Genomic DNA, 13,570 nt, shown 5'->3' on the forward strand with positions numbered 1-13,570 from the left:
GACACGCTGTCTGGATCTACTCATTGTTCTACCAAAGTTGAAAATGTCACGTAAAAAAGTTGATATTCCCGTCTTGACCGTTCTCTTCTCTCGCATTTTACAAGGGTATCTCCCCTTCGCCCCGTGTGCGTGCCCAAGTGGTCCGGACGCATAATACAGACGTACTATGGTGGTTCGGGGCTCGGGCGGTGGTATAATTAGGGACTTGAAGGGGTGGCCACGTCGGTGGAGGAAGTAGAAGAGGCTGACAGATGTGGGAGCATTGTTTTATGGGGAACCTCCTCTCTACTCATTCCATTCTATAGGAGCCTCTCTGTCTCCTGACTACACCCCATAGTGCGTGGCGTGCTGCGATTTAAAATAGGCCCCGTGATTTCGTGTGTTCGTCTCAACCACCCTGGCACACTGTACGCTTTATATATATAGAGATATACATATAGCGTATACAGCATAGTATAGTATAGTATCGAGTTTTACCATGCAGCAGCTACCGTGTGAACTCATTCGCCATTCACTTCAATAGTTTAACTTTATTCCACAAAAAATATTCCCTTTTTTCAATCTCTTGCAGTTTTCAGCTTGATAAAAAACGTCCTCTTCGCGACATTTCTCGTTTCCGTTGGAGTCGATCGCAAGAGGGAAACAGTCATGCTCTAATCGAAGATTTAATCCCTTTAAAAATCCGTGTAATTACAATGGAGAAGTTATACGAACATGTGCAGTCACACCTCTCATTAAGTTTTTGACAGCCCTTCATACAAGGATCAGCCACCCCGTGCATCCAGCGAGTTTCCAGCCCGCGCTTCGTCCACCCCTGCTCGCTCCTTTGTTCTTTGTCTCACTGAATGCGACCCCTCCTTGCTATACGCCTTAAATCCGTCGAACATGAAATACATATATATATATATATATATATATATATATATAGACTAGGAGCGCAAGATTCGTCACTCGTGCTGCAATTAGAATAATCATTCAGCGCCCTAACAAATTTTTCTTTGCTGCATCATTAGCTACCATTATTTCTTTAAACAAAGAAAAATGTCAGAGAATAGATTAAATAAGTTTTCAACTTTGCATAATATACACACCTTACACAGATTTGTGAATTTTACCGCAACGACTAGGCTTCGAATCCCTCGCGAAACCGACCATTCGCATATGGTTACCAAAGTTATGAAACGTTAACGAAAAATGGGCAGAGTGTTGATTTATGAAACGAAAAGCAAAGGACAATAAGCGGCTAGGTGAGTTAAAAGCGGTGATAAAGACTGTGATAAGATGAGTGGATTGGACAAAGAGCCAAGGGAAAAAGAGAGGGAGAAAGTTTGCTAAGAAGAGATAGGTAGATAGAGAGAAAGGAGAGGGTGAGAGCGAGAAGCGAGTGCGTGGCTTAATTTCCTGCTAAATTACTACTTTAATAGGAAAGATGAACGCCGTTGATGAGGAGGGTTAGCTGGAATATAAATAGGGGGTACATCCCTTTCCTTCTCTCTTCCCTGATGCTTTCACCTCTTTTCCAGTCGTATCTCTCTCTCTCTCTCTCTCTCTCTCTCTCTCTCTCTCGCTCACTCTATTTCTCTTGGCACCCTCGAGATCAATCCGAAACCCCTTGACGCGAACCATCATTGCGCCGTTAACAGCGTGACAGTTACGATGATTCACTGCTATATAACCATTTCAACTCTTTTTCGTGCTCGTTCGACTATTCATCTTATGCACATTCATAAGAAAGAGTATATACAGCAAGAGTCAATAATGGAATGCATTATTAGTTTAGGCAGAGGCCGGATTGAGATGCGCGAGAGGAGAAAATTGTAGGAGTGTTCGATCGGTCAAGAGGAGCGAGGCGCGTGCAACAGATTCGCATAATAATTATCGAGCGAGCGTTAATCCTCTCTTTGTTCGCTCGCCGACGAAATGAGCCGCCACAAAGCGGATCGCTTTAGTCGTCTTATACATTTCGTGGAAGTTAACAATCATTGTGTTCCTTATCTCTAGCCGACACAATTAATGCGAGAAACCCTTTGCCCGCCTATCCCCTATACACTCCGTCTCTCCTTCTTCTTCTCTTCTTCTGCTTCTTCTTCGGCGTCTGTTACGGGCAACGCCTTCCCCTTAACGCGGTATTACTTATGTAGATGAGCCTCGCAATTCCTATACATTATTTGCGAGAAGAGAGAGAGAGAGAGGGGCAGGATCGCCTTGTGGAAGGGCGGCATAACGGCCAAGAATAAAGCGCTCCGGGAAAGCTAAAAGGAGATTTGAACTTTCGAGATTGCGCAAAATTCCGATTCTCCGCGTGGAACAAAGCTCTCTATCGGGATATGAAAAATCGAGTCTCAGGGATAAATCTCGGCTGGTGCAAGGGTAAGAGGAGGTAAGGCTTGCGCGATCGAGTAGATTGTTTTATTAGCCGAGGGTTATTAAATTCAACGCGGAGGCAACAATGAAGCGTGCAGCCTACCAGATTCCGAACGGTAGGAGATATGACACTTTTATCGAGTCGTATATCGAAATGTAAATGTAGTTTGTAGCACCATGGCTGCCGGCGGTATATCTAGTTTATTGCCGATTTTAGTAGTGATACCTTTGCACTTAAAGACTGAAGAGAGCGAGCAGCAGCGCTGTGTGTAACTCCCTCCCACCACCTTTCTTTCACCTTACTCGCTCCGAGTTGCAAATCAGCTTTGCCCGATTTCCTCGAACAGATAATGAATCTTCAACTCGAAAATTCGACCTGACTCGATTTATATTGTGCGTGCACTGCGCCAAGATACATATATAGATACATATATAAACACGCATATGTCCTTTCATAGTTTATCATATAATAGTATTATTTTTCGTTCATCGTTATGTTACACGGAGGAACGAGATTAGAAGAAAGTTGGAATTAAAGAGGTCGGTGAGAAAATTACAAGTGCTAAAAGGTAAAGCTGGTAGTATAGATTGCGTTACTTGGGATATATTGTCAGCAAGAAGGCAAATGAGCTTCGTTGAATACTTTTAGCTCTGGTTTCCATTAGCGGCCTTTTTTGAGATTACAAGCGATTCCGAATAAACGTCACGCGTTTACAATAAAAAGGTTGGCATTAACGTGCCTACGGGCTGCTTGCCGGATTCGCCACACTCCGAAGAACCGCCTAAGCTGTAATGAGAAGAACACGGGAATCTTATCGACTATACACCCATGCTCCGAATATCGACCAACTCGGAGCATGCAATTATCGATTTGTATTATTTTCAATGGATCCCTCGGCGCCTTCGGAATAAGGTCCCTGCCCCCTCTGCCCTTAATTTCCAAGGCTGCAATAACGATGAAACAAGATAGCGCAGTTGACTCGAAAGGTGCAAACTGGGATGAACTGCTTAACGGCTATTGATGAAACGGCCAAGTCGATGAAGAGGCAAAGGCAAACGCGTCAATACATCTGCCGGAAGGAAACTGTCCGTCACGTCGATTCTTATTGAAACATTCACAAAAGGGCGATTGTAGCTTTATCTGCAGTTTGATTGTAGATTATTGATGTTCCTCCCGGTGTTCGTTCGTTCGGGCAAGCGAAGGCCGTCGCCCATAAAAAAGCCCGAAAAATCGACGGTAAAGGGTGGCCCTCCCCGTGGCTACCCTCCACTCCCTCCCCCGAACTCTACCCCCATTTTCCCTCCCTCCACTATTTCTACATTCCGCTTTCCTCCTATCCTCTCCTCTGCTCTCCTCTCGCGGTGGACCGACCGGTCGAATGCACGTCTCTCCCAGAGCGTTCTCTCTCCGCCTCGCTCCCTCTTTCGTTGATAGGTAAAAAATATCCGCCTACTCCGTGTGTGCGTACGTGCACAGCCCTCCGCGGAGGGTCGCCTTGTTTTCGCGTATGTAATCTCGATTCACAATGATTTCACATACTTTTGCCATTAGAGCCGATTCACAAGTGAGCAAACAATGCGTCCTATTCTTCCGAGCGGTACAAAAGGGTTTTGGCACACTTTCGCGCTAGCATACGCCGGTACTGACCGGGGGGGGGGGGGATGAGAGGATAAAAGTGGCTGGGAGGGAAAGGGGGGAGGGAGGGCACCGTCTGAATCGCAGTGCCGTTGATGCCCGCATCGGATTTCCATGACCCGTGACAATCGGTGCACTCCTATAACCAAATCCAAAAAGATCCGAGGAAACAAACGTTGACTCATCCTCCCCGTCCGCACAATGTTCAGAAATAATAAACTTCTCATGTCAAAGTCTTATTACACTCTACTACCTTTGTATACTGGATAATAATACGTAGGTATGCGTATATACTCGCATATATAAACGTAGAATCGAAAAGAATATACATATACATATATTTATATAAACACACAAGCAAAGAGGGGATAGCTGCAGAGTAAAGTTGAACCAAGACGAGAAAGAGTTATATAATAGAGATTTTTGTTTGACGCGGACGAATGGGCGACAAAGTCCGCGGCGATTCTTTGAAAGTCCTGCAGCGTATATATGCATGTATACGTACGTGTGCAGCCGCACAGGAATGACCGATTACTCGCAAATCAAAACATAGAAGCGCGACGGCGTAAAACTTGGGGATTTTAACTGAATTGGACATTGAGAGCTCTCGAAGCATGGCTGATCAAATATTTTTTCGTCGCGCTCGACGAAAACACGTCGACGTGACACTGTTCGTTAGTCAGGCTGAATCAGCCGCGGCGAAAGTATCGCGCTCACTTACGCCATGGCATTTCGAGGGAAAAATGTTAAAAAACTATATAGTGCGTGCATGGAGGTGCAGGTATGGGGGATCGAGCGTCAGGACCGGGCGAGGAAATCCTAAAATTTTGCCTTGAAGGGCCGTTGGGTTAACGCGGTGACATCACGCGGAGGTGGTGGAGGTGCATGGAACAGCGGCTGCAGCAGCAATGGTGGAGGGGACGCACGCTGTAATATATCGAATGATGAATCCGCGCATCGCAAACCCATAAAAACCCGTCAGCTCGGACAGATACGAGATACGCCCTATTACTGTCCACCAACACCCAGCCGTCCGGCAACGTCCAGCTAGCAACGGCTAACTAAATTACCGGTTACATTTTTTACTGTCCGATCCCTGGCCGTTTTTTACCGGCGTATCGAACGCAATGAAATGCTTCCCTGGGTTGTCTCCGCGAAACATTGAAAGGTCGCGCGAACGCGCAAACGCCACTGCTATGCTCATGAAAATGTTCCACGCTCTCTAGCTCCCTGGGAAAGCGATGGGTTCGCGAAAAAAAATATCAGCATACGTGCGACGAGAGCAAATGCACGAAAATATATGTCCATAGTATATGTGTATCTATGTGTGTATATGTATATATATACGATGGCTGAGAGTATTTTGAAAATTTGACGAAACTTTAAAAGCACCATATATACCTGTGTATATACGTACATGTTCGCGTAGCTACAAGTTCTCTTCGGACCGAGAGTCTTTTGTACCAGAATTACATAATTCCATTATGATTCATATATGGGATAAATAGATTAGGAGAATAACAAGGGATCAAGAGTTTTCTGCTCAGATGCCGATTGGCGATTGAGCAGCGAGCGGTATTGTATTGCCTGCGGTTCGCTCTCTTCATTGGCCTGCCCTCCTAGGAATTATTATCAGCAAAGTATTTAATTGATGGAATTAGCTTAATTCCAAGTATTAATGGTGCAGCGGCGCAACGTAACCGGCGTTACTCAACTATAATCATTGCATGTTATTAATAGAATGTTTCTTAAGTGATTCTAATTGCAGGAAAACGTAATTACCTATAAGTTCATTATCGACTCTACACGATTTTCCTGATGATCCGATAAAATTCCTCGTAAATACAGGAAACTTAATTATCAGCAGATAATCGTTGATTTTCAAGATAGCGAGGAGAGGAAAGAGAGGAGAGGAAAGAGAGATCTTGTTGCTATAGTTGAATTATTTCCTAACTCGGATCGCAAACTCGGTAATAATGTTTGAACATCGGTGATACGTTCGGTAGTATATAGGCCCGAGCAAAATTCACTTGTAAAGTGTAGCGCGCAGGTAGTACACATATATACACGCATACCTGTATATATATATATGATAGTATCTTGAACTATGTCGGTTGGCAAGATCAGTACTGTGGTGCGGGATAATAATAATAATATAACACATGCACCGGTACGATATCGTAAACCATGAATCTCGATCTCGTCGAGCCAAAAACTGCGCAAGACAAATTTATTAACTTGAAATTTGCAAGCCTGTCGGCCGTGTCCCCACTGCTGCATTATATTTCACGAAGAATTTTATTAGTCGCTCGCACAAAATCAGCAATAACTAATATTTTACTATTGGTGGACGAGAGTTGCTCTCCGGCCGACTTGCTGCCGGATAAGGAACGCGATCGGGCTTCTCTCCCAGCGAATACACGTGTATATCTGCTCCGCACACGCCTCTATGTTTCTCTATTTACGTGTGTTTGTCGGTCTGTCTGTTATAAAATAAAATGTAACACGTTTATGCGACCGTCGCTCTCCGGAAGTGAGATGTTGTAAATTTCACAGTACTCGCGCGATAAACGCTTGCGAGAGGTGAAACATGACACATGGTGCCCGAACGCGCGTCCTTTACTTCCTCGTTTTCGCGCAATATTGCTGGAAACTGCTTCAATATCCCGAAATACTGCTTCTTCCAGAGGGAACAAAGGGAGAGAGAGAGAGAGAGAGAGGGAGACCGCGTGCAAAGAAATGAATCAATGCTCTCTTCGGAGTGGAGAACTGCAAGAAAAATGATCGTTTCGAGCGGTTGTTCTCTTGTTTGGACGAGAGAAGAAGAAAAAGGAGAAGGGGCGCGTAGTAGCTTTTATGCCAATGGCAGCTTCCCGGAAGAAGTAAACCACGTAGTTAACCTAATTTATGCCAATATCCCCTTGGAAGAGGTTAAAGATACTGCATCTTGAGAGCCATCAGGTCGTAACAGATAGTCCGTATTCGTGCTTAAGTTATGACCTCGTAGGGCTGACTTTATCCCTCGTAAAAAAGCCCGAACGGTCTTCCCAAACGGTAGAGTGCGCATAATTATTTGAAGCTTCGCTCATCCAACCAGAGCCTCTTAACTTTACTGTCTCCTATAGCTAACCTCCTACGCCCGACCTCTCCGACTCAAAGTTTCGCAAAATTGCGCGATGGCTATCGGTCATGGGAAATCAGTTTGTTTCCTGATCCTATGTACACACACACACACATATAAACGCATAGAAAGAAGTATATATATAAAATCGCCATATAGTGGCTTTAATGTAAATTTTGCCAGATGATTCAAAGTAAGGGAGGGTAACCGCGCGAGAGCTAGCGGTGTAATGACCGGAAGGTGGTCTAGCTGAGAGGAGTTATCAAATTGATCAAACCCAAATAATCTGTGCGAGCGACCAACTCGGTTATGTGCCATAAACGCAGTGTACGAACAATACAGCGTGCCACCTAGCCATGTAGCTATACGTAGGAAGCATCGTCCATGGTGCCCCCCATCCATGGAAACGCCAATACAAACCTGGCGAACATAACATAACCCGGTGTCACGCGCAGGATTTTACAACTCTGCCATCTCGTATTGCCCCCTCCAACGGGATCGGGTCACCTTTATACCAGCACCGACAACGCTCGGTATACTACCCCCCCTTCCTCCCCTCCCCTCCTTTTCTTTCAGTTATCACACGTACAACTCTCGTCCGCTCTCAAAGTCGAAGAATGCAAGCTACAGCTAAGCGTGCGCGTGGAAGCTGGAAGAAAAGGCAAGGTCGAGTTTCAGGCAAATGGCGATAGATTTATCGCGAGACTTTGGGAAGCAGAGTCGGCGAAAGAGGAGAAAAATCATGGGAGGAATCCGGGAGTGGTGGCAGGCAGGGTAATGCCGAAGAGAGAGAGAGAGAGAGAGAGAGAGAGAGAGAGAGAGGGAAGAGGCAGCTAGCATCCGCTGGGTGCTGGCAGATATTACTATAATGCAACTCTGGACATAAACGCGTTTACGACACGCTGCGTTGTCATTACGCGGCCCCTGCATCGTTCGCCAGTGGCTTTAACTTTATCGACACCACTACAGCAGCAGCCACGAATACCAAAATCGCAACCCCTTTGTCGAGCCGAAGTGGAGCCCTGGCTCTCTCCCCAGCCTGAGTCTCGCAGCCCCTTTCGCCCCCGCCAGCGACACCACCTGTCCATCATGCTTTACGATACACTCGTAAACATTAATTACCTATAATTAGAAAAATCGCTGTCGATTTCTGTTGGCAGTCCGCGGCAACCCCTCGGTCGCTCCGCTCTCGCTCCGGTTATTCCTCGAGAAAATCTCGCAGCGAAGGTGCAGAAGGGTCCCCCTACCCTGCACGCATGCGAGCATCGATTAAAAGATCAAAACTGGCGATATCGTTCGGAGGGGTTGACTGGACCTCTTTAATAATGGCAACGTCCATCTGGATTTCTCGCTTTTCCAGTGTCAGAGTGTGCAGCTATGTCTATATAATGTACGTAGGCTGTTGTACGCCGCACGTATCACCGGGGTGTTGCGGCAAGGAAGGGTTTAACGATTCGCGTAGCTGCGTCGATTTACGAGCCCTAAAACACATCGAATGCGCTTTATATGTATGTAAATTAGGTCAGGCACTCTCCTGCCCGAACCTCGGCATCGACTGATACTCTGGCAACGCCAAGGAAAATCATAAATGACGTTACGCGAAAATCTCAGTCTGCGCGCCGTATATATATATATACCTATAGCTTCGCGTGTATATGTATAGTATCTCAAAAGTTGTGCAATAACATTGAAAAGGTATACGAACTACATATATATATATATATATATATACTCCGGCGATTCCATCTGGAGAAATACAAGGTGATAAGAAAGCGTGAGTTACAATCGAGAGGTTCGTAATTTGTGTCACGGTTAATAATTGGCTTTGCTCGAATTTGCAGTATTTATACAGAGTTGTTGTGCCGCGAGTTTTGAAATTTTTTCTTGTCTCTTGAAACGCGGAGGAAATAAGGGAGCGGAGTGGGGCGAGAGAGCGCGGCGCGGCGTGGCGCGGCTCGCAGTTGAGCAGACGATAAATTCCAACAATAGCCTGAGAGACGCGCGCGTTTCTCCGTTGCGCGGCTAAGAAAGGGCGAATTTTGATTTGCGAGCGTCGGATCGTCAGTAATTTCAGTAATAGCTTACTCGTCTCACAGTAGTGGCGAACGACCGTGCCGGCAAAGCAGATACCTGTCCGCTTAAAGTAACCACTTTCCAAGCAACCGCTCCTTCGTAGTAACTTCATAAAAGAGCCCCCCCACATTCAGATGATTCCCTATAAAACAGTATATCTCAATTCTCGAGCCACTCGTATAAGAAGCCTTTACCGATATAACCGGTGTTCTCAAAACATATCCTCCGAACATTTCTTTACCACGCCGCATCGAGATTTTCGTCCGATCTGGAAAATTCTCTGCTGCGTCCAGAATCATCATGGCGCTGCACAACGTTACTTTTTCTTCCGTATTGGTAGCATTAGATTTTGTAGAATAAAATGGATGAAAAAATGGGGTAGTATCGAATTTTAATTGGATTTTGAACGACAACGGGGGAAACGACGCGGCCTTTTACGTATACGTGGCTGCCATCAGGGAAACAGTGAGCGAACTTTATGAGCACCCAGTACAACTTGAACGGAATAGCACGTTCTAAAGGCCCGAGCGCCGCTGCCTACGTAGGTTGCAGTTTGAACTATAAAACGACGTAAATTATGGCCGCGGATTGCAATATTATGAGGCTATATACGCACGTTTAATGATCGAAGCTACCGGGCGGGACGTACGGCTAAATATTGTCCGGAAACGGGTGCGAAGCTATGAGTAGAATAGTCTTTTCCGGACTGGCAAGTATTGACCCGAGTTCAGCTTCCGCATACCGTGGCAGGGTCAAGTTGCCACGACAGATATCCCGGCCACCAAAGCTCATAGTTCTTCGGCCATTGCCACCGCCTACCAACTATTCCGGACAAAAGCAAATCCTTTAGTCGGCTCGAATCACGCGGAATAAGTACATTAGACCTGGCAATAATTGACACCTGCTTAAAACACCCTGCAGCCGACCTGGCGAAATTGCACCAATTTCTGTGGAATTGCTAGATAAATTGCACCGGCCATAAAAGATCGAAGTTTTCTACGATAAAACCAGCTCGTGGAAATGACAAGGATATTAGTTCTGGATACATCATGGCCAGGCCGATGATGAATCGGTATACCTAAACGAATATATGGGCGATCCTAAAAAATTATCTGTCGCCTTTATATATATATACGAGAAGAACGCAATTCTCTCGCCAAGTGTTTGCAAACTGTAATTGCAGAATGCAGCTCTAGAATAATTGTAACTTGACACACCACATTGCATATACATATATAACCTTCACTGACTCTGCAAAACTATCTCGTACTCTGGACTCGCATGTGCTGGAAGCGAAAGAGCATGATTTTTATTCTCGCGTAATTTGCACCTACAGGATCGTTTTTCTTGGATAAGTTTGCGCGGACCGGGTATTACCAGAATAAGTTTAATATCATGAAACTCGAATGCCATCCATGGCGCACGAAAGCATTGTCGAAAAGGTGATTTTGCCCAGCTTGTATATATATGTGTATACATATACTATAATTACAAAATACGAAAAGTCGTGTTATTATGAGAAGAGCGTTGGTCCTTTGTAAGGGGCTACCGAAATAATGTACAAAGTAGCGAGCCACGCTGCCGAAAAGGTACCACAAAGTAGTGGACTGGTCCGAACATGCAACAATAGCGGAAATGGAGAGGAGGAGAGTGGGAAAGAAATTATCCATGAGTAGCAAAAAGCATCACAAAGAGATCTCTTTCTTTGCATCATTCTGCCAAATAAACTTCTTCCTATTTGCCCACGTATCTTTTTCTTCGCAAACACCTGTTACCGATGATCTTCGGCATTGCTGCTGAATACACTCGAGCGCCTCGATATTTTTCAAATACATAATCTACCGGTCCCCATTCATGTCGCGGTCACGCAAAGCGGCCTCTTCCGTTCATCGTGTAAACTTTGAGCACTTTGCATCTCTCGAGCTCCTTTTTTTTTACCGGTCTTTGCTTCATTCTTGAATCGAGGATCTCACACACATGTATATTATGTATACATTGCGCGATCGCTGATGCACAGGCGAGCATGCATCTCTTCGTCAGAGTTTTCTCGAGCAATGGGACCCGAGCGATCATAATAGGGCCGGTGGTAAGTGGTCGGCTATCACGCGAGCAACTTTGTTCAGGGGCTACGCATTAATTATTGGCTCTCGCGGTCAATGGAGAATCGCGCGAGTGCGGATGCGGCCGCGTGTGCGACGCGCGTCCGAGTGCCTCATCGTCGTTCGCTCTCGCCAACGCTATACCAGGACGGGTTTATACTTCTGGGAAGATACTCGTAAAGGCCGCTTGGCTTCCACTGACTCTGTTATTAGCCATGCAGCTACGGCTTAAACCGCCAAAAGCCCCTCGGGTTATAATCGCGCCTTACCTTTTCAGCCTTTCACCCGATCCCACTAATAATCTTTGCCTCGCATATTTTCCATTTCTACGCATAAACATGTCAACTCGCGGTCTCTCTATCCGTGGTGTGTACGAGAGTGGAATAAGGAAATAGATTGATCATACTGCTTTATCTGGGACGCGGGAAACGACCCACTGTGAATACGGAGATGCTTCGATGAAGGAATAAAAAGAGGAGAGTAGGTTACCCAGTGCCGGGAAGCAATGTAGTCGACCACGAACGAAGGTGGGATGCGGATAGGAAACACTTTGTAGTTTTAATCGATCCGATGAGACAGGGGGGGGAGGAGGAGGGGGAGGGGAAAGACGGAGAGCAATCCCGAACGAGGGGTGGCCTGTCGGGAATAAGCGTGGAGACTCGTGCCGATACGTCGACGTGGAGAGAGAGTTGCGAGAAGCACCGGCTGCATTGACAAGGACGCAAGCAACCACCGAGGCAAAGGAGGAAGAAGGTCACCCACCATCAACCTTGCTCCCTCCTTTCCAATAGCTTTCTCTCTCTCTCTACCGCCTACCAATCAGAGGGATAAGGAGGGAGGAAGGGTGAGAGACGAAGACCCACATCCTACCGACTCCTACAACTTCAACCACCAGCTGGCTACACCTCCTAGCGCCGTTCTCTGCGCCAGCAAACCTACATGTGAAAAGCACGTGGACCCTTTATAGGAGCAAGAAGGACGAGGGTGTTCATTCATTCCCTCGCACCAGCTTCACCGTGTCAGACCTGTCCTTCCTTCCTCCCTTACGTTATTCTACAGCCCCATCGACGATGTAAAAACTCTCCCAAGTTTTTCTCGCCACCTCAATTATCCCTTACCTATATATACACATATATATATATATATATATACGCGCAAACAGTTATCTTTTTGCCTCGCGTGTTTGTACATTAAATATATATATATATGTGTAAGACTATATAAGCCTTTTCTACTTATCGCAGGGAGGTCCCTTTTCTGACGACTCCTACCTCGCTCGATTAAAATCACGCTTCTCCCAAACTAAGTTTGGAAAATCGCAGGGGCTAAATCAACGTGGGTCGACGCGACGCTGGAGAAATCAAGGGGAGAAGGTCGAAACGCCAAAAGGGTGCGGACAGCCTCGACCAGTGGCGTAAGAACGGGTGGGTCGGACACCGCAGACAGGAAAATTAACTGCGTTGCCTCGGCTGCTAATCTTGCTTTGTAAATATACTTTCAAAGTAAGAACAGCTTATTTAACGACAGTTGCAGAACGGGCGAATGTGTCAGGCGTACTTTTATTCCTCCATAAAGCTTAACGTCCAAATGAACATAATGACTACCATAAAGCGAGCTTGCGCATACACGTATATGAAGTATAAGCCAAAGTGCGTAATTTGGAATCTGCGCACCTGTCACGCCATAACCGCAAACGATACCTTAGCCCCGCGTCTTGCCTGCTTAGGCTGCCGTCCACTAGCTGGCATAAAATCGGAGTTGCTTTACGAGAAATTCGTGAATACATAGGTATAGATTGGTCGAGCGTGTCGAGCGTGGTGAGAAAAATGTGTCGTTTCTCGCGGGGGTAGATCGGCATTGATTGCGCGCGAGCAGTGGTAGTTCTCGCATGTCGAGATCGGTCCTGCAGGGTAGTCCCGGTGCATGCTCTCCGGATCCCCTTGGGCTGATTTGCATGACGGTTACGACCTCGTGGTTATATTACAAACGGTTCCGTGGCCAAAGCCAGAAAGGTAGAAGAAGACCGAAGGGTCGTGGGGTAGCGAAGGTGTGGAAGAGGCGAGGGGGGGGGGGGGGGAGGGGGGATGCGAGAGGCAGCAGTAGAGGCAAAAGGGGCACGAAAGGGTAGAGGGTACACACGCGTCCGGGCAAGGCAAGGCAAGGTACGGCACGCGTATAGGTGCGAGTGACCAGCAGCGTTGTTGGTTCTACCGTTGTGTCCTGGTACCCTCGACCGGAGGGGGTGAGAGCCGGGGGAAGCTCGGGCCACCTCCGGAG

This window comes from Prorops nasuta, unplaced genomic scaffold (assembly GCF_024137725.1).
Source record: "Prorops nasuta isolate Cenicafe-Biocafe unplaced genomic scaffold, Cenicafe_Pnas_1.2 PNAS00005, whole genome shotgun sequence".
In the NCBI taxonomy this organism is placed as follows: domain Eukaryota; kingdom Metazoa; phylum Arthropoda; class Insecta; order Hymenoptera; family Bethylidae; genus Prorops; species Prorops nasuta.